Source organism: Sinohyriopsis cumingii, unplaced genomic scaffold (assembly GCF_028554795.1).
Source record: "Sinohyriopsis cumingii isolate HCF-2022 unplaced genomic scaffold, ASM2855479v2 utg000131l, whole genome shotgun sequence".
Taxonomy (NCBI): domain Eukaryota; kingdom Metazoa; phylum Mollusca; class Bivalvia; order Unionida; family Unionidae; genus Sinohyriopsis; species Sinohyriopsis cumingii.
Genome location: NW_028315872.1, coordinates 1,183,122 through 1,203,847, shown reverse-complemented (window position 1 = coordinate 1,203,847; position 20,726 = coordinate 1,183,122). Strand labels below are relative to the sequence as shown.

General features: G+C 38.4%; 1 long non-coding RNA gene across 1 annotated transcript in view; it reads left to right on the top strand.

The window, feature by feature from the left end:
• Positions 1-2,213: 2,213 nt before the first annotated feature.
• Positions 2,214-20,726, top strand: part of LOC149774811 (uncharacterized) — a 72,141-nt gene continuing 53,628 nt past the window's right edge. The window contains exons 1-2 of the long non-coding RNA XR_016416711.1: positions 2,214-2,285; positions 2,734-2,892. This is a non-coding gene — a long non-coding RNA (uncharacterized LOC149774811). The remainder of the gene's footprint in view (positions 2,286-2,733; positions 2,893-20,726) is intronic.

The window sequence follows — 20,726 nt, the reverse complement described above, 5'->3', positions numbered from 1 at the left end:
CAATGAATACATGATCTGTCTTTGTGCGTACTTTACAGACAGTCAAAGAAAGCACTCTGTCAGTCACTATGCGTACCTTATAGCCAGTCAATGAATACACGATCTGTCTTTGTGTGTACTTTACAGACAGTCAAAGAATGCACTCTGTCACTATGCGTACCTTATAGCCAGTCAATGAATACACGGTATGTCGTTGTGCGTACTTTACAGACAAAGAATGCACTCTGTCTGTCATTATGCATATCATATAGCCAGTCAATGAATACACGGTATGTCGTTGTGCGTACTTTACAGACAGTTAAAGAATGCACTCTGTCTGTCACTATGCGTACCTTATAGCCAGTCAAGGGATTCCCTTTGTCACTAAAATTCAGAGGTATTGCAGAGTGAAAAAAGCGTACCTTATAGCCAGACAATAAATGCACTCTGGCACTAAAATTATCTGGTATATTGAAAAAGAGAACGAAAGAGAACGTTCCTTATCACCAGTCAAGGAATGCACTCTGTCACTAAAAAATTGGAAGCATAATGAAAGAGAGAACGAAAGAGAGCGTACCTTATAACCAGTCAATTAATGCACTCTGTCACTAAATATTCAGAGCATAGATATTTATCTACATGCATAATCCTAGCAAACTACATTGTTGTATTTACCCACACTTCAGTATGAATGGTCGAGACATCTTAATGATCCTCATAGTATGCCAAGTAGTCCTCGTCTTATAATTTTTCATTTTGATTTTTTTTAAAACATCTATCGGATACAGAAATAACATTATTGGTCCATTATTTACGCTGTTGATGATGGATATTGTTATTGCTGGTACGGTGCGTACAACACTTTTAACACATTACTGGCCTAATGGTGCCACAGGACTTAAGTTCCCTTCCCACGAACACACTGAGGTATTCCACCCGGGTTGGCCTGGACAGGTATCAAATTAGCGAGCCTTGGATTACGAGTCCGAATGAATTTTATCAATAGATAACGTCATCAAGATTGGGATTATTAATACTGTGAGAGTTTAGCAGAGAGTGGACAAATTTGAACTTGACACAGAGTGGACAATTTAGATCTTAACATTGGAGCTTCATTCCTTCTAAATTTAATTCCTTGCTTTGTTCGATCCATCAGGTTGTACTGCATACGACCACTTTCACGGTAGTGGAAGTCCATATTTCTTTATTCGATTCAACTGTTTTTTAATTCGTACGACAACCTACCCGGTAAGGGATTCCGTATTGCTTTATTCGATCCATCGGCAGGTAGTTCGTACGATTATTTACCCGGTAGAGGATGTCAGCATTGCTTTATTCGATCCATCGGGATGTACTTTGTACGACCGCTATAACCGGTAGGGTGTGTCCATATTGCCCAGTTTCTCTTTAAGAGATGAGACTGTAGCGGTCGCCAAAGGACCGGAGCCATTCCTTCTCAGGTAATTGATGTTGCTGCAGCCAAGTTAGTAAATGTCATAATAGGAGTTGTTGTTGGTGTAGCAGAGGCAGCAGCAAAAGTAGTATTAGTTATTGTGCAGCAGGTTGTTGTTGTTGTTGGGTTTACCGCCATTTTTCAGCATACGATAGGCTATATATGGCGGCCAGTATTAATGGTGGAGGAAGAACCCGGGAAAACCCCGGAAAGAACCACCGACCCACGAGAAGCTACTGGCATTGTGCGGCAGGTCATTTAGTAGTAGTAGTAGTGGTAGAATTAGTAGGAAGGGGTGGAGGAATCGCATTAGCGGTAGAAGGCCAGACAGATAAATAAGCAGAGTAATAGCCATCAAGATAGTCAGACAGGCAGATAAACAGACAAACAGAAAGACAGACAGAGAGATAGATAGAATGACAGATGGATAGGTAGATAGATAGACAGATAGACAGACGGATATATAGATATAATTTAGGGTTTTATATTCAAATTTAGATACTTGAATGTTGTCATCATTTAATCTTATTTATTTTCACATTCATACTATCAGCCATGGTGTGTACCCAGTTAAACCTGATGAACCAGATATTCATATCGTAACTAAAGTCATTTAAATTGTCTAGATCAATTATTTCAGTTATTTGTCTGTACACGCCAAGCACTTGCCATACTAGGTCCGCTATTAATAACAAAGCTTCTTGTCATGTGCCAGAGATTTCTCTGCAATGATTGGTTGGCTTAGTACATCGTAAACATATCTTGCTTGGCGACGTGAATCAAGTACTGTCATTGTTCAGAATACACTAGTTAAATTGGGACACGGGCATTTTACGGGATTTATAGATATTCTGTAAGTATCAGTATATTCATTACTATTATAAAACTACGTGTATTTTATATAGTCACCGTATAAGTATATATTCATAGTATCCGTGCTGACAAGTGCGTGAACTCTGAGTCAATGCATGAAATTGGAATAACGTTGTACTGAATGTGTAGAGTCGTATGTTTACTCGTTTCAAGGTTAATACATGCGCTGATAGTTGTGCTTTTAATGTCACATTGGTAATTGAGTTTACATTGGATACTTTTGTATATTTTGAGTGTAAAACAAAAGAAGACGTTGCTTCTATTTTCAGCTGCACTAAAATAGGACTGATTTTCTTTTACAAGCTCTTTACAAAACAGACTGTACTTGAGACGTTTTAAGCAGTGTTTTACAAGGAAGTTGATCTGTCTACAACAATGTATAAATAAAATATTAGGTATGTACATGACATAAATTTGTTCTTTTTCAGTCTAACCCTTGTGTCAGCATTGTGTTGGATTGACGGCTTACTTTACTTGGAGCCAATAAATCTCAACGACAACCTGTTAAAACGAAAAAATGGCCACTGGAGGACAGAACGAAAATGGCTGCAGTTTGATTGAAGTTGAGGGAGTGACACTGGAAAACCGTAAGTGTTCTATAAGTTATATTTAAAACCATTTGCTTTTTAATAACCCGTCAATATATACAAGTTTTATTTTGTGTTTTTGTTATGTTGTTTTTACCTAACTATACTCAGTAGAAGCAATGCATATTCAATGACGAAACGTTTAAACAATTTTAAATTTAGATGACATGCTTCTGTCTCTTCTGTTACCTAAGGTCTGACATGCTAATGGAATATATCAGGGTATATTTTCATACTTTTTTTTTATCTAAGGTCTGACATACTAATGGTTTATGTCATTGAATATTTTCATACTCTCCATGCTGATACTTTTTGCTCATTCATTAATAGTATTCGATCAATAAGTAGATCTCCGCTTTTTTTTTCTGAACGCTACCTGTAATGTCAGAAAAAAAGGCGATCTACTTGTTGGTCTATACAAGTATGGATTGGAAAGGTCGTGTTTTCTAGCAATACATAACCCGGGCAAAACCTCTCATAATTAGCTACTGATAATTATGAAATAACAAAGTAATCTAAACATTATAATATAATTTGTGCGGTGTCGTTGCCAGCACAAAATTACGTCTAACTCCGTCTCTTTTGTTACTTAAGGTCTAACATACTTAATAGAATATTTCAGTGAATGTTTTCATACTGTTCTGCTAGCTAAGGTCTGAGATACTTTATGGAATGTCCGTGAAAATTTTCATAATCTTTTGTTTCTTAATCTTTTGTTACTTAAAGTTTGAGTTCCTTAATGGAATATGTCAGTGAATATTTTCTTACCGATACTTTAAATACATTCATTAAAAAGGATGGATTGGAATTGCCGTGTGTTTCTCAACCAAAGCACATTTTTCCCAAATTTCTGTCAAGTAAATTTTCATAACTCCGCCTATCTACAACACACTGCCAGTCAGTCTGTGATAATTCGATATTTCAACTGGCCGGAATGCAAGTCTTTTCTTTGGAAATATGTGTACGCCTATTGTAGGCTGATATAGTCAATATAACCGTCACACAAATATAGTATGTATAAATGCACGAAGCCTAAGATTGAGTGCTCATCATAATAAATACACGTCTAAACATGTGCACGACATGTTTCTTCACATTGTTATTCGGGAGTAGATAATAATAATAATGAAGAAAATCAAAAACATTTTTTCTTCAAATTCCAAACATAGATTGGTAGATTGTGAAGCAAGTTTAGTAAAATAATAACACATCGGGTCAAGAACATAATAAAAATATACCTACAGAAAAGATGTACAACAATTTGTATAGACTAAAAGGGCGAATTTAAAACAGCAACACATATTATTTACAATTGAATATACACAAAGACATATATAACAGAGTAACTGACCGAACTTGCTTTGTTCAGTGTACTATGTGGCTATTCATATATGAACCGGCCGATAGCCATTGCGGCTATGTGATATTATGGTGTTATTTTGTCCCAATGATATCATGGATATAATATGGTGCTATTTTGTCCCAGTGATATCATGGATGTAATATGGTGCTATTTTGTCCCAATGATATCATGGATATAATATGGTGTTATTTTGTCCCAATGATATCATGGATATAATATGGTGCTATTTTGTCCCAATGATATCATGGATATAATATGGTGCTATTTTGTCCCATTGATATCATGGATATAATATGGTGTTATTTTGTCCCAATGATATCATGGATACAATATGGTGCTATTTTGTCCTAATGATATAATGGATATAATATGGTGTTATTTTGTCCTATTGATATTATGGATACAATATGGTGCTATTTTGTCCCAATGATATCATGGATATAATATGGTGCTATTTTGTCCCAATGATATGGATATAATATGGTGTTATTTTGTCCTAATAACATCATGGATATAATATGGTGTTATTTTACTCACTGCGTACTGTCGCCGAAATACACACGGACAACCACACCCTGAGCTCATATTCTCAAGAATAAACAATTACCTTTAAATCCCTACCAGAAATGCATAGATCTAACTCTTCTATCACCACCTAAATGAGAGAGGTAAAAATGTTCTAAAAATAGACTAGAACTAACATTCGTGGGTAGTGAACCGGAAGTATTAAATGTAACCCGATACCATTACAATATTAGGTCTTGTTCTAGGTGGCGCACTACAGTTTCGTAGTTTACATAGTTCTAGATTTTTAGAGAAAAGAACTTCCCAGGTTTGTCCTCACTGGATATATATATATATATATATATATATATATATATATATATATAGACCTTGTATGTCTTAGGTTTTGTTAAAATAACGTTTAATTTCCTTTATTTTGGTGTATGATTGATGGGTGTAAGTAGTAGAGCTAGATACGTACAACAGTATACTGTGCAATTATAATTAGAGACCAATAATTTGGAGCAGAAGCCCGACATTATTTTTTGTCTAATTCCGTCTGTCAATAAATGGAAGGTCTTGCTCTGATTTATAGCAAATAACAACATATTAGATCAATGATATTATTAGGACAAAATAACACCATATTATATCCATGATATCATTAGGACAAGATAACACCATATTATATCCATGATATTATTAGCACAAAATAACACCATATTATATCCTTGGTATTATTAGGACAAAATAACACCATATTATATCCATGATATTAATATTACAAAATAACACCATATTATATCCATTATAGTATTAGTACATAATAACACCATATCAAATCCATGATATTATTAGGACAAAATAACACCATATTATATCCATAATATTATTGGGACAAAATAACACCATATTATATCCTTGGTATTATTAGGACAAAATAACACCATATTATATCCATGATATTATTATTACAAAATAATACCATATTATATCCATTATATTATTAGGACATAATAACACCATATCAAATCCATGATATTATTAAGACAAAATAACACCATATTATATCCAGGAGATTATTATTAATAAAAAAAACACCATATTATATCCATGATATTATTAGGACAAAATAGCACCATATTATATTCATGATATTATTAGGACAAAATAAAACCATATTATATCCAGAAAATTATTAGGAGAAAATAACACCATATTATATCCATGATATTATTCGGACTAAATAACATCATATGATATCCTTGATATTATTAGGACAAAATAACGCCATGTTATATACATCATATTATTAGAACAAAATAAAACCACAATATATCCAGGAAATTATTAAGGGGAAGATATACACCATAATATATCCATGATAGTATTAGGACAAAACCACACCATAGTATAGCCATGAGATTAATAGGAAAAAATATTATTTATCTCAAGATAAACGAAACGAAGATATTTCACCTAAAAAATCACATCCCGTCATACTTAACTGGCCAGTGCCTTAAAGTTCATGAATTTGCGATATTTTTGTTAATTTTTGTATAAGTTGCAGTCAAAAAACAATTAAAGTGGGATGATTTAGCTTACATTAGAGATGACACTGTAAGACATCGTGCTGACATCAGAGAGCCTACTGATAAAAGTATGAAGTGTTGATACTCAAGACTATACCTTTCTAGCTACACTATTGATATAATAGGAAGTGCTGATACTGAAGCCCACACCTTTCTAGCTACACTATTGACGTAATATGAAGTGTTGATACTCAAGACTATACCTTTCTAGCTACACTATTGACGTAATAGGAAGTGTCGATACTGAAGCCCACACCTTTCTAGCTACACTATTGACGTAATAGGAAGTGTCGATACTGAAGCCCACACCTTTCTAGCTACACTATTGACGTAATATGAAGTGTTGATACTGAAGCCCACACCTTTCTAGCTACACTATTGCTATTGACGTAATAGGAAGTGTTGATACTGAAGCCCACACCTTTCTAGCTACGCTATTGACGTAATATGAAGTGTTGATACTCAACACTATACCTTTCTAGCTACACTATTGACGTAATAGGAAGTGTCGATACTGAAGCCCACACCTTTCTAGCTACACTATTGACGTAATATGAAGTGTTGATACTCAACACTATACCTTTCTAGTTACACTATTGACGTAATATGAAGTATTGATACTGAAGCCCACACCTTTCTAGCTACACTAACGACGTAATAGAAAGTGTTGATACTGAAGCCCACACCTTTCTAGCTACACTATTGACGTAATATGAAGTGTTGATACTCAAGACTATACCTTTCTAGCTACACTATTGACGTGATATGAAGTATTGATACTGAAGCCCACACCTTTCTAGCTACACTAACGACGTAATAGAAAGTGTTGAAACTGAAGCCCACACCTTTCTAGCTACACTATTGACGTAATAGGAAGTGTTGATACTGAAGCCCACACCTTTCTAGCTACACTATTGACGCAATAGGAAGTGTTGATACTCAAGACTATACCTTTCTAGCTACACTATTGATGTAATAGAAAGTGTTGACACTGAAGCCCACACCTTTCTAGCTACACTAACGACGTAATAGAAAGTGTTGAAACTGAAGCCCACACCTTTCTAGCTACACTATTGACGTAATAGGAAGTGTTGATACTGAAGCCCACACCTTTCTAGCTACACTATTGACGCAATAGGAAGTGTTGATACTCAAGACTATACCTTTCTAGTTACACTATTAACGTAATAGGAAGTGTTGATACGGAAGCCTACACCTTTCTAGCTACACTATTGACGTAATAGGAAGTGTTGATACTGAAGCCCACACCTTTCTAGCTATACTATTGACGTAATATGAAATGTTGATACTCAACACTATACCTTTCTAGCTACACTATTGACGTAATAGGAAGTGTCGATACAGAAGCCCACACCTTTCTAGCTACACTATTGACGTAATAGGAAGTGTCGATACTGAAGCCCACACCTTTCTAGCTACACTAACGACGTAATAGAAAGTGTTGATACTGAAGCCTACACTTTTCTAGCTACACTATTGAAGTAATAGGAAGTTCTTATACTGAAGCCCACACCTTTCTAGCTACATTATTGACATAATAGGAAGTTTTGATACAAAAGCCCACATCTTTTTAGCTACACTATTGACGTAATAGGAAGTGCTTATACTGAAGCCCACACCTTTCTAGCTACACTATTGACGAAATAAGGGTGTTGATATTGAAGCCCACACCTTTGTAGCTACACTATTGATGTAATAGGAAGTGTTGATGTAATAGGAAGTGTTGATCTTCAATCCCACACCTTTCTAGCTCCACTATTGACGTAATAGGAAGTGTTGATACTAAAACCCACACCTTTCTAGCTTCACTATTGACGTAATAGGAAGTGTCGATACTGAAGCCCACACCTTTCTAGCTTCATATTGACGAAATAGGAAGTGTCGATACTGAAGCCCACACCTTTCTAGCTACACTATTGACGAAATAGGAAGTGTCGATACTGAAGCCCACACCTTTCTTGCTACACTATTGATGTAATAGGAAGTTTTTATACTGAAGCCCACACCTTTCTAGCTACATTATTGATGTAATAGAAAGTGTTGATACTGAAGCCCACACCTTTCTAGCTTCACTATTGAAGTAATAGGAGGTGTCGATACTGATGCCCACAACATTCTAGCTATACTATTGATGTAATAGGATGTGTTTATACTGAAGCCCACACCTTTCTCGTTACATTATTGATGTAATATAAAGTGTTGATACTGAAGCCCACACCTTTGTAGCTACACTGTTGACGAAATAGGAAGTGCTGATACTGAAGCCCACACCTTTGTAGCTACACTATTGACGTAATAGGAAGTGCTGATACTGAAGCCTACACTTTTCTAGCTACACTATTGATTTCATAAGAAGTGTTGATACTGAAGCCCACACCTTTCTAGCAAAACTATTGATGTAATAGGAAGTGTTGATACTGAAGCCCACACCTTTCTTGCTACACTATTGATGTAATAGGAAGTGTTGATACTGAACGCCACACGTTTCTAACTACACTATTGATGTAATAGGAAGTGTTGATACTGAAGCCCCACACCTTTCTAACTACACTATTGATATAATAGGAAGGGAAACTGAGTAGGTTTCCAACATCCGGGCACGATATTTATCAGTGATGGCCGTAAAGATAAAGCACACTTACTCCACAAGCGAGAAAATATTTAGTCGACTTGAGACAATAGGTAGAGTTCAGACAGAAAACAAGTGCGTTCCTGAAAATCGAAGGAAGATTTGCAGTCTTAGAAAAGAATACATATACTTAACGCATTCACATACGCTATTAAAGACATTATTTGTTTTTGTTTTTGTTTTGTTTTTGTTTTTTAATAGGAAATGTTTCTGAAAGTTCGATTTTGCCCGAATATATTTGACAATTCATTTGTCCACCGTGTTGGCATACGTGACAGGTGTTAAAAATGTGATTAAAGGCCTACAAATTTAATTATATTTTTAATCATAAATTTGTAACCGATACGACCGTCTTTTAAAAAAGATTTTAAAAATATTTTGTTATGAATGATGAATACACGCTGTTAATAGGATTGAAGTCGTAACAGGATTCCTCGGGAATTCCCGTACATTCCTAACTGATGGAAGCTGCCGACGTACCGGTAGAGTGAAAATGGATCGTGGTGCGTACCACCGGAACAAACCTGCGGCAAACCGATAAACCGGTAATACCGGACACCTCTATAATTAGGGTTATAGGGTATACAGCTTGGCCTTGTTTCAGATGTGCAGCAGCAGAGGGGCTGTACAGACCGAAACTTTTTGCACAATAAACCCCTCCAGGAAACTATTCCTCGATAGAGGGCTTATTTCGACGAAATAAACCCTTCTATTCAGAATACAGGACAAAAAAAAATGTCCCCCGAAAACTCGAAGAGTTTCCAGGGACAAACTCGTTGAGTTTGCACTGACAACTTGGGTTACTTCAATAAATCTGAAACAGTTTCCGTGGCGGGGTCGTTATTGAAAAATCCATGGGTCGGGTCCATCCCCTCTGCTGCTCTGGGAAATGAGTTTCCAAGGAAAAACATTTTTATGTTGCAAATAGTGTATCAAGTCCAATACGGTATCTTGTTCTGGGATCGTGTAAATTTATTGTCACAAATCCGTGAGGTTTTCTTTGAGCATGACTGAAGAAATTTTTAAATTTATTTAAATCCATATCGCCACCACACCAGGTTTGATGAATATTTCTCAGTGTATGTGTATCAACTCCATTGAATATCGCAAGAAGATTACAATTATCCCTGATTACTTTAGGAATTTGTGTATAACGCTGAGTAACATAAATCACATCAGTGTTTTTGTGACGTCCCCGGGAAAATATTCTTGCGGGATTTTTTTGTTTGTCCAACATAACATCATCATACACTACTAGGTTGTTAATTGATTCATCAAGATCCTCGACGCTGGAGGCTTCTTCGATATCAGTGATAAATTCAACAACATCCTCACCGTCTTTACTCAGCGCGCTTGCACTCTCATTAAAATCTTTTATAACGTTATAGCATCGTTGATCATCTACAGATGGAGCTATCAAATACAGTTTATCCCATTTCATCCACTTCATTATCAAGTTCAGCAACAGCTGTGTTTTACCTGAACCGGATGGCCCAATTATAATCGCGCGGATAGAGTTTGGTAGCACTGAATTATGCTTAACTGGCTCTTTCTTTTTTGTCGCAGAAAAATCTGTAATTTCCATTTGTATATAAAGAATAATAATTATGGATCTATATTGTGTGAAGTGTAAGGCACGAACCCCTACGAATGATCTAACAACCATTACAACAAAAAATAACAGACAAGCACTTTCTGGTACGTGTACGCGATGTGGCACAAAAAAATTTAGATTTCAAAAAAAAAGCGAGAATTTAGCGGAGGTGACATTGCAGCCAAACTTGGAAAGCTCCCCGGAACTCCCTGGGCAAAGTATCCCGGAGAAAAACATCTCCCAGGATACAATTACTGCGGTCCAGGGACCCGACTAGATATCAGACTTGATGAACAATCTAAACCAAAACCGGGAGAGTATCCGATAAACGCTATCGACGCAGCGTGTCACATACATGATGTTGCTTATCGAAGTAAAGATCTACAAGACAGGCATATCGCGGATGTGAAATTAATTCATGCACTAAGCGCCATAAAAAATAAATCATTTAAGGAGTCACTCGCTAATTGGTTAGTAAGATCAGCGATGAAATCTAAATTAGTATTAGGCGCTGGATAATTAAATAAAAATGCAAGCGATTTATTATTCCCCAATCGGATACTGGAGAGGTAACTCAGCAATTAATAAACTCGCCAACGCGGCATCAGTAACACGCGAGGTTGCCAAAAATTGGCTATCAAAACAAGCAATATGGCAAATCTACTTACCACCACCTCGACAAATCAACTTTGCACATTTTGATGTTAGTGTGCCCAATGAAGTTCATCAGGCTGACATACTATTCCTGCCTCATAATACTGTCCGTAGAAAAATATACAAATACGCGCTAACAGTAGTTGATGTTGCCAGTAGATACAAAGAAGCAGAACCGTTAGCGACTAAAACAGCGTCCGAAGTCGCCTCTGCGTTTAAACGAATTTATCAACGAGGACCTCTAAACTGGCCACGATTATTACAAGTTGATCCTGGCAAGGAATTTCAGGGCGCGGTGTCATCACTGACAAAGCAGCATAACGTTACCATACGACGAGGACATACTGAAATTCATCGGGATCAGGCAATTGTTGAGCGATTTAATAGAACACTCGCTGAGAGATTATTCGGATACCAGTACGCGAGGGAATTCATTTACGATACGAGATCTCGTGAATGGGTTGCAAGACTGCCAAACGTGATAGCCGCACTGAATAATGAAATTACCAGAACAACAAACATGAGACCTGTAAATGCAATCACAAAAAAATATATACCCCGCGTCAGTGAACGCGGACAACAGCAACAAAATGTTTCAACGCAGCCAGGGACGCTAGCGTCCCCACTGCTGGGTAATGTCACCGTTAGGTATTTATACGAACCAGGCGAACTAGAAGGAGGAAAAAAAAGAGCAACCGATCCCACATGGAGTGTTACTACACATAAGATATCCAGCATAACCAGATCAACTGGGAGAAACGCAATCTACAGATTAGATTCGACTGCTCCTCAACGCGGATTTAAACGCGAGCAACTTCAGGTGATTCCCGAGGATACACAATTACCACCCCGATCACTAAAGTGATCCTCACTGAAGTGATTCAATCATTTAAATAACTGCAGCAACACCTCTGCGTCGGTTACACTCAAGACAGGTCAACATCACATTTTCACGTGTATGACCGCGACTGCTATCTATTCTATCTACGGTGAATTGCCTTGGGTCGTTTTTCGAATACTGCCACAGCAATAAACAATTACAACTCGCACAGTGATTATTCTGCTGTTGTTGTAATTGTATTACAAATTCAACATCCAAACTTTGTTTGGGATCAAACTCTCTACCATTTTTTTTGTCGCTCTGTTTGTAACCGGCTAATTTCTTTCTTATTGTGTCATCAGCGATTGAGCTGTCGTTGACAACATCATCTAATACAATTCTTCGTAACTGACCTATCCTTCTTACTCTTGACACGGCTAAATAAACTAAATTTGACCACTCGATGCGATCATCAACAATCCAAACTGTTGTATCTGAAATAGTTAGTCCCTGCGAACTGTGGATGGTCATAGCGTATCCTAGCGTCCACGGGGATTTGCTCATTTTCAGTGCCTGTTCAACAGCATCAACATCAACTGTGACAATATCATTTAATACTAAATTCTGTTTCTCCGGACCCGACGCAGTCAGGCGCCCTGGAATATCAACATCAATATTCTGCAATCGCGTATCAGCTGGTCTATAACACAACGGCACTGGCAACATGGGAAATTTCTTCTGATGTAACTGAAATAACCGCTGCTGAAGTGTGTCCCTGACTATCTTTCTACTTGCCACAATTAAATCACCTGGTTTCCACGTTTCCCAAAAGTCGCTCAGCGAAGTCTCTGGAATTATTTCACGCATTATCTCACACTGGACTTTATTGGTTTGTAGCCTGATCAGTGCCTTAAACTCTTTCAGCGTTTCATCGAGTGCTCTAACATCGTTAGTTATTTCCTCATAATAATCTACAAAAGTTTTCAGCCACTCGTGTGGAGATTCACCTGTAAATGGGGGTGGTTGACCATGATCGCCGCACATCACCACTGCGGTATTTTTCTTTAGCAGCCAATCCAGAAACTGTTTTAATGTATCCAACGGCACAGTGTCTATCTCATCCCAGATGATTTTCTCGGGAATATATTTCGTTCCCATTCGTTCAGGTGTCCACGTGCCGCCGCTGTATTTGAAAAAACTGTGATACGTGCACGCGTTAACATCCCGTTGTCTCATCTCCCTGGCAAGTCTGTGTGTGGGTGTTAGCACAATCATGTCAGAGTTTCTAAATAATTCAATCGCTCGAGTTGTTTTACCAGAACCACCAGGACCGTTCAGATAAACTGTTTTGTGTCTTGTAACAGGATCGTGCACCGGCGGCAACAACGAAGTTGCCCCCGACGAAACCATCGAAGATATTTCTGCGCTGCGATACTCATCCTCGATTTCAACATCAGCCGATTTACAATATCCGTGTAACATTTCATTCTTTATTCTCCACGAGCCCCACGATGGATCATCCGATATAACATTATCCAACAGCGCTGAGTGTTTTTTATCAATATAAAATGAATCCGTTGCAACTCTCACTGCGGCAACAGGGAATCTATTGATCATCGACAACAAATTTATGGATACATAAGCCAGCATCGAAGATCTCAAATGTATGTACTGAGATGATTCTCCGTCAATATAACTAAAAACAGTCCCTAGTTTTTCCCCGTTTGACAGAAACACATCTTTGCGGTTACAGAACATGTTGTTCGTGGCTGCATCAGCGACAATAAGATCCAATTCAGTCTTGTCCATGATTAATCGACTGTGATGTTGTTTATGATCATACGCTCCACCTTGAGTGAATTTCCCTATTATTCTTCGTCCTAGATCTTTTGCTGTGCTTTCATCATTTCTGAGTTTGCTTTTAAGTACTTCAGGAGCTTTCTTGATGATAGCGTCGATAGAAGTTTCTGGATATTCTCGTAACCAATCTTCGATGACTTCTTCTAACGTAACCGGCGTTGGAGTTGGCAACCAAACTTCGGTTTGACGACAATAACATATAATCGCTTCGCTGACCGTCAGCGACAACAGTATTCGACTGTCAAGCATGTATCGCAATAACACTATCGGTGCCCATCGCTTCTCAACGAAATGTCTGCCAAACCAAACATAACACACAGGATGTAAATCCTTAGCGAATTTAAACGACGACACACAAGCAAATCCGGTCAAGTCAAAATCGGGTAAAACACCGTTGACAGCTACTCTTGTCATGGTATTGCCAGCGTGGCCAAACCGTTTAAAATATTCGCTGCATTCTCCACGCCCAAGGAAACTTCCTGGATAACACGCCGTCATGTCCACGGATATCATACCGCGGTGATCATACTGAGTATTCCACAAACCGCCGTGTCCGTATTCGACACAGCTCTGCTGGATATCAGCAAGAAAACTTTTCGGAGTTGGTCTCCATGAATTTCGTTCCCGGGCTACATGCGCGACAACACCCGGGACAGTAAAACAGTGTGTCAGTAACGTATCAGTGTTGCCAGCATGATATTTTTCTGCGAGTTTTTTCATTTCCTGCTGTAACGCCATTGTTCTGTATATTTCCCCGTTGGGTCTCACAAACTGATCATATTCTCCATCTTCGCTACTTCTGAATAACCACACAGACACTGGATCGGTTTTACTTATCTGATAAATAAAATCAAACATGCTCCCAGAATTGCTTTGCAATTCCGGATAATACTTCACAACACGGTCTTGCGGAAATATCCTAACCGAGTCAGTCCAGGCGTGACTGTTATGATCGATAATAGTTATTGGTGTTCCACGGGAATTGTATTTACACTCATACAATACCTCACCGGTTAACGATGAAACCGTTATAGGAAATTTTAGTAATCGCTCTAGCTCAGCAACATCATTTATTGACGCTCCTTTATCCGCTACTCGTGTCGCCCACGCTGTTATTTTAGTTTGTCTTAGCGGTGTTAGGCCGTTTCCTCGCATTGCATTTTTAAAATGTTCCATTACTCGCTCAGCTACACAATTCAACACCGACACCTTCATCGGTTTGAGTTTATCAACGCGTGGTTTCTTCATCGGATAAATTCCATAAACAACTGCGGTCACAGGATACGCTCTGGCATAATATGGTATATCAATCCCAACAAGTACTCCCGGTTTTGAGTCTTTACTTAACAGAACGGTTTTTCCACGAACGCCTCTGGCATCAAGAACAGGGTCTAGTTTGTCTCTGATAATCCACGTTCCCTCGCCGACTCCAACAATAAATTTTATCTGTACGAAATATCTTCTATCGTCGAGATACCCAATTATGTTACGCGCGATTGTATCGTTCATGGTAGCATCAATGATACGGTCACGAGAAATGCTTTGCATTTCCCGAGAAACGCTCGCGTTTCCGAGGATAATTTTATACGAAGACCACGTGTGTGCGGCACCATCACGACGAAACTCTTCTTTGGCATTCTTGATAACACCAATTACCTCTGCTAACTCTCTTCGTCGTGGATCAGCGGTTAACCGGTCAAGATCGAATCTAGAACCTGATATGGGTTTTATTCTGGATAGTCTTTCAAAACCCATTATTATAATTAAGACAAATATTTAAATAGACAAATATATTATATGATGAACCAATGCAAGTGGATCAAACTAAATTCATCAGCGCCGTGTAGCAAACCCTGCAGAGGCGAATACTGTGGACAACATGCTCAACAGGTCCGCGGTGGGAGTCTAGGACCGATACCGTGTATCAGATGCGGCATTGGAGTACGAGGAAAAACGCAATTATGTTCAGCGTGTGGTGGAAAACGCTATCGAGAACTAAAACGGTATTATGATAAAAAAAATCCAGACTGTGATAACGCTCTCAAATGCGAGCGTGATTACATAAATAAGTTTTCAGACAAATTATGAATTAGACAATGATTTGCTTATAGTATAATGAATCAAGAATTCGTCCGACATCCAACTATTCCAAATTATGAGGCAAACCGAGATGGCATAGTGAGAAACTACAGGCTGAGGAAACAAGTTGGTACAGTTGATAATGCTGGTTATTTAAGATTTACTGTTAGGAAAGGGAGGTATTTATGTCATCGTTTCGTCTATGAGGTTTTTAACGGAGAGATCCCTAAAGGCCTTGTCATTGATCATATTAACGGGAACAGACTTGATAACAGTATTGAAAACCTTCAAGCGATCACTCAGAGCAAGAATACCATACGAGGAAGAGTTAAATGTAAAACAGCTATAAGAAGAGCAGTGAAATCTGTGAATGTTGAGACTCGTGAAGAAATAATATTTCAATCAATGAGCGCAGCCGGTAGGTATTTCGGTATTTGTCCACCTTCTGTACAGCATGTCGCAGATGGGATCTACAAAACAGCATTTTCAAAGAAGCTCAAACAGAAGATTTCATTCTGTTATATAACTCTTATCGTTGACACAAACGACGATAACTCCTCCGAGAGTGTGTAACGCTTTGCAGAGTTGTCGTTGCTGGTCAGAGGATTTGCTCCCCCTAAGAAAGCCACCTTGATAAAATATTTTATCGAGTTCATAACATGTAATCATTTATTTACCGTAGAATATATATTTTTTTACAAACAATATCCTCGTTTTACTGAATATATCCGACTGTTTTGCTCTTCTGTGCTTGTTATATGACCGCGCTTAAGAAAACATACAATTAAAATATTTTAAACAAGTCCCGCCCACTGCTAGAACGAATTTCCAACTCGCAAGTAACAGTTGGGTTATATACGAAATCGCTCCCTAAGACCTTTGGGTCGATCGAAAGTCAGCACGCGCAAGCAAAACCATAAATTTAATCCGCCAATGGCGGGTGTCTTTTGTGCACCATCCAATGGTCGATTCAATGGATGGTTTTGCTCTGCTGCTGACCGTAGAAAATGACCCACCTGTGTATGTTTGTGTCGTCATAGGATAAGGTCTTAGGATAAGTTAGGATAAGATTACATGTTCATTGTGCCTTTACTTGCTGTCATACTCGAATCAGAGGTTAAAGGTTGTCTGTTCTGTACCGTCTCTTAGGATAAGATTACATGTTCATTGTACCTTTGCTTGCTGTGATACTCGAATCAGAGGTAAAGGTTGTCTGTTCTGTACCGTCTCTTAGGATAAGATTACATGTTCATTGTACCTTTGCTTGCTGTGATACTCGAATCAGAGGTAAAGGTTGTTTGTGTTGTCAAATAAATGTTTGCCGGGCCTGCTAGAGAACTCGATCCTAGAAGCCAGGGCTGTCTCGTCTTGTAAATAAATGTGCCTCTGAGTCACTTGGCAGTCAGAGGGGTCCGTCCTTAGGATAAGTTACGTGTTATATGTTTGTCCTTGTCAATTCACTAAACACGTCCTCTTGAGCCTATAGAACGTTATTTGACGATCTAGAGGCTCTTGCAGGGGATAAAGTGTTTCGTGTTACATGTTGTATTGTCATGTCGGAAGCAGTCCTCGTGGGGTTCTAGAACGTTATTTGACGATCTAGGCCCTTGCAGGGGATAAATGTTTCCGACTGTCTCGTTTTGTTTTGGAAAGCTAGCGTTTCTCATGCAAAGTGTTTCTATTAAAAATATAAAAATATATAATAATATGAATCACGAAAATATAAATACCATACTTGTTGAAATTAAAGAATTACAACAGCGAGGTTTTAATATTTTACTAGACACTGAAACAATTATGTCAGATTTTGAATCCTTGAATGAGCTATCACGCTTGGGGAAGAACAATCTCCCTGCTCGTTATAGGTTCATTAAGGGTTTGCAAGATCGTGTTTACAGATCACTTGCCGGGATAACTGAAAATCAGGTATCTGAATTTATTCCACTGTGCCGTGCAGTTGAGAAGATTCGTCTTGGATTGTCACAAGAGTATGAGACTCGAAAATTAATTAGCACCAGGGTGAGACGGTTAAAAGGTTATATAAAGAATCTAGACACGGAAATGCCTTGCATTTCTGACAAAAATACTAGTGTTTCTGACTACGAGGCCGACAAGGAAGTATAAACCGCATAGCGTGTGACTCACAGCACAAAGTGAAAGTAGAACCTGAGAACGCTAGCGCCCCCCCCCCCCCCGCTTGGAGTGTAAAGCACATTTCCACGGGTAAAAAAAAAAGTGTATTATTTTTTTTGCCCTTGGAAACTCAAAGAGTTTCTCAAGTGAAGGGCGCTTTCAGATTTTCAGGATTTGCTTAAGCGTTTCAACATCAATACAGGAATGAGAATAGTTCATAATCTGTTCTCGTTGACACCAAACTATGATCATATGATTTTGCTGTAGCTCTGTTAATTGTGACGGAGTTAACAAGAAGTCTTCGTCACCATACACGTCAATAACTATTTTAACGGGGAAATACTGTTCTGGGAATGTCTGTATTTGAAATGCGGTTTTTATTGCCTCGTAAAGAATTTGCTTATCATGAATATGAACTCGTGCATGAATGTACTCGGGTTGATACATTATACACAACCGTTTTTTTTTAAATGCGTGCTAGCACTTTCAACGATAACTTATGCTGGTTTTGATAGGGTATTTGCACGATAAAATGACGAAAATGGATCAGTGCAGAAAAAAAAACTATTATAAATATTATGGATCCCTTGACTTAGGACTTCACCAGTAAGTTTATACTAACAGTCTCGTCACGCAGGTCCAACAAATTCCCCCTCTGGTCGGTGAGTTTGAAATTTATCGTTGACAACCACGGGTTATGACACCGTAGATAGACCGGATTGATTGGTTCTTGCACAATCAGAAAACCAGGGGGGTCTCTTGGTGTGAACGTATACAGGATAAACCCCTGTTGTGCCGTCGTAGTATCTGATGCGCTGTAACTGCCATCGATGACGTCACATACAAGATTGACCGCAATAACATCTGTGATATTTACGATCCCGGGTGAGATGTGTCTGCCATCGGATGCTGTACTGTTGTCGTGCTTGAGAATAACAGGTTGTGGTTTTATTCGTTCGTACGCGGCAAGAATATCTTCGAAAGATTGATCGATGAGATCAGAGACTGATTTTCTCAGCTCGGGCACGTTATATCCAGGAAATTTAAAATCTGAAATATCATTCACTTGAATACCATATATAATTGCAAAATCTGCTCTGGCTATCTGTCTATAATTATCATCGATATAGTCTTTAAGATCCAGTAAAGCCTGAATTATTCTTAGATTTATAGTTTCCATGGCCGATGCGAGTTTGTTTAGTTTTTCTATGGTTGTGATAATATTATCACGCGGACTTGTTAAATCAGAAATATAATCTTGGAAATATACTCGCAGGAGTTGTAGCTGTTGTTTATGTACTAGATTGATCGGAATAAATAATTCAGATTCTATATCATCTAGACGGTAAACACGGAGCTCCTGCCCCCCCTTAACACGTGGAGCTTCTATACTCCAAGTATCGGGCATTAAAGTACTTTTTCTTGCTAGTAATTGATCTGCAAGGAGTAAATAATAATTGTACTCGAGGTCGTGTAGTGCTTCTTTATAGGTCATAAAATCCGATTTTTCAGGTTTTGGTGGACGAGGTTTAACCTCGGGGGCCTTTGGCCATCCTAATAATGTTCGGATTGAGCTGTTATAAATATCCACGGCGTATCCTGGCGTTGAGATTTCAATGACCGCAGACAGCGTTGGTTCATGAGCTGTTATAGATATTTTGGCTTCCTTGCCGGTGATTCGTTTTATTTGGCGTTGTATCTCATTATTGATTTCTTCGATCTGATAACTCCCAGTGGGAAGTGTAATTGTATTCCAGTCAAGTTCACCCTGTTCGCCGGAGTCGGCTTTGCTTTTCCCGAACACGAATGAATTATTTGGCTGCAGACCACCAAATGATGCCGACCTAACATTGGGCCAGCTGTGATACACACTGAGCTTTGCTAACGCGATTTCACTCACTGGAATTGGAGTTCGAAAATTAATACCGAATTCTGGTGTCGTCGAGGACACTGAGATCATTGTGGTCCTTACCGGTGTTGTGTTTGTGACTATTTGTTGAAGCAGTTCTATTGACATTATTTATTTGTTTAGTTTTCAAATAGTCATTGTACGCATCTGACATTAGTTTGAATTCAGAATCTGATATCGTAGCGTCGCTACTTTGCACGTCTAACGATGATGATATCAGCGATGATAATTTCTGATATGCGGTCGTGGCTGTATTTAATTTTGTCGTGTAATCGTGTAATTTTGTGTTAGCACATGATGATATTTTTTTTGCTATGATGCCGAAAACTCCAGCTGTTGTTGTGGCCGCGGAAACACAGATCGTGGCGGCGACTGCTGCAGTTACCGGAGTGACCGCTGATAGTATTGCTCCGGCAGATGCAACAACGGCAGATACTGAATAAACCATAATATCCAGCACTGTTATGCGGCGCTTGTATTTTTTTACTTTTTGACTAGTTACTTCGATGACAGTTTTTAACTCAGATTGCCACTCACGGACTTGATTGTATCGATATTGTTGAGCATCTGGCGTCGTTGACATTATTCAATTACGCGGTAACCAATTGAGGCGTTGCAGCGACGAATTCCAAACAAAACCAGTAAGATGTTGCTGTTAAACTATCGTCCTCGGCTT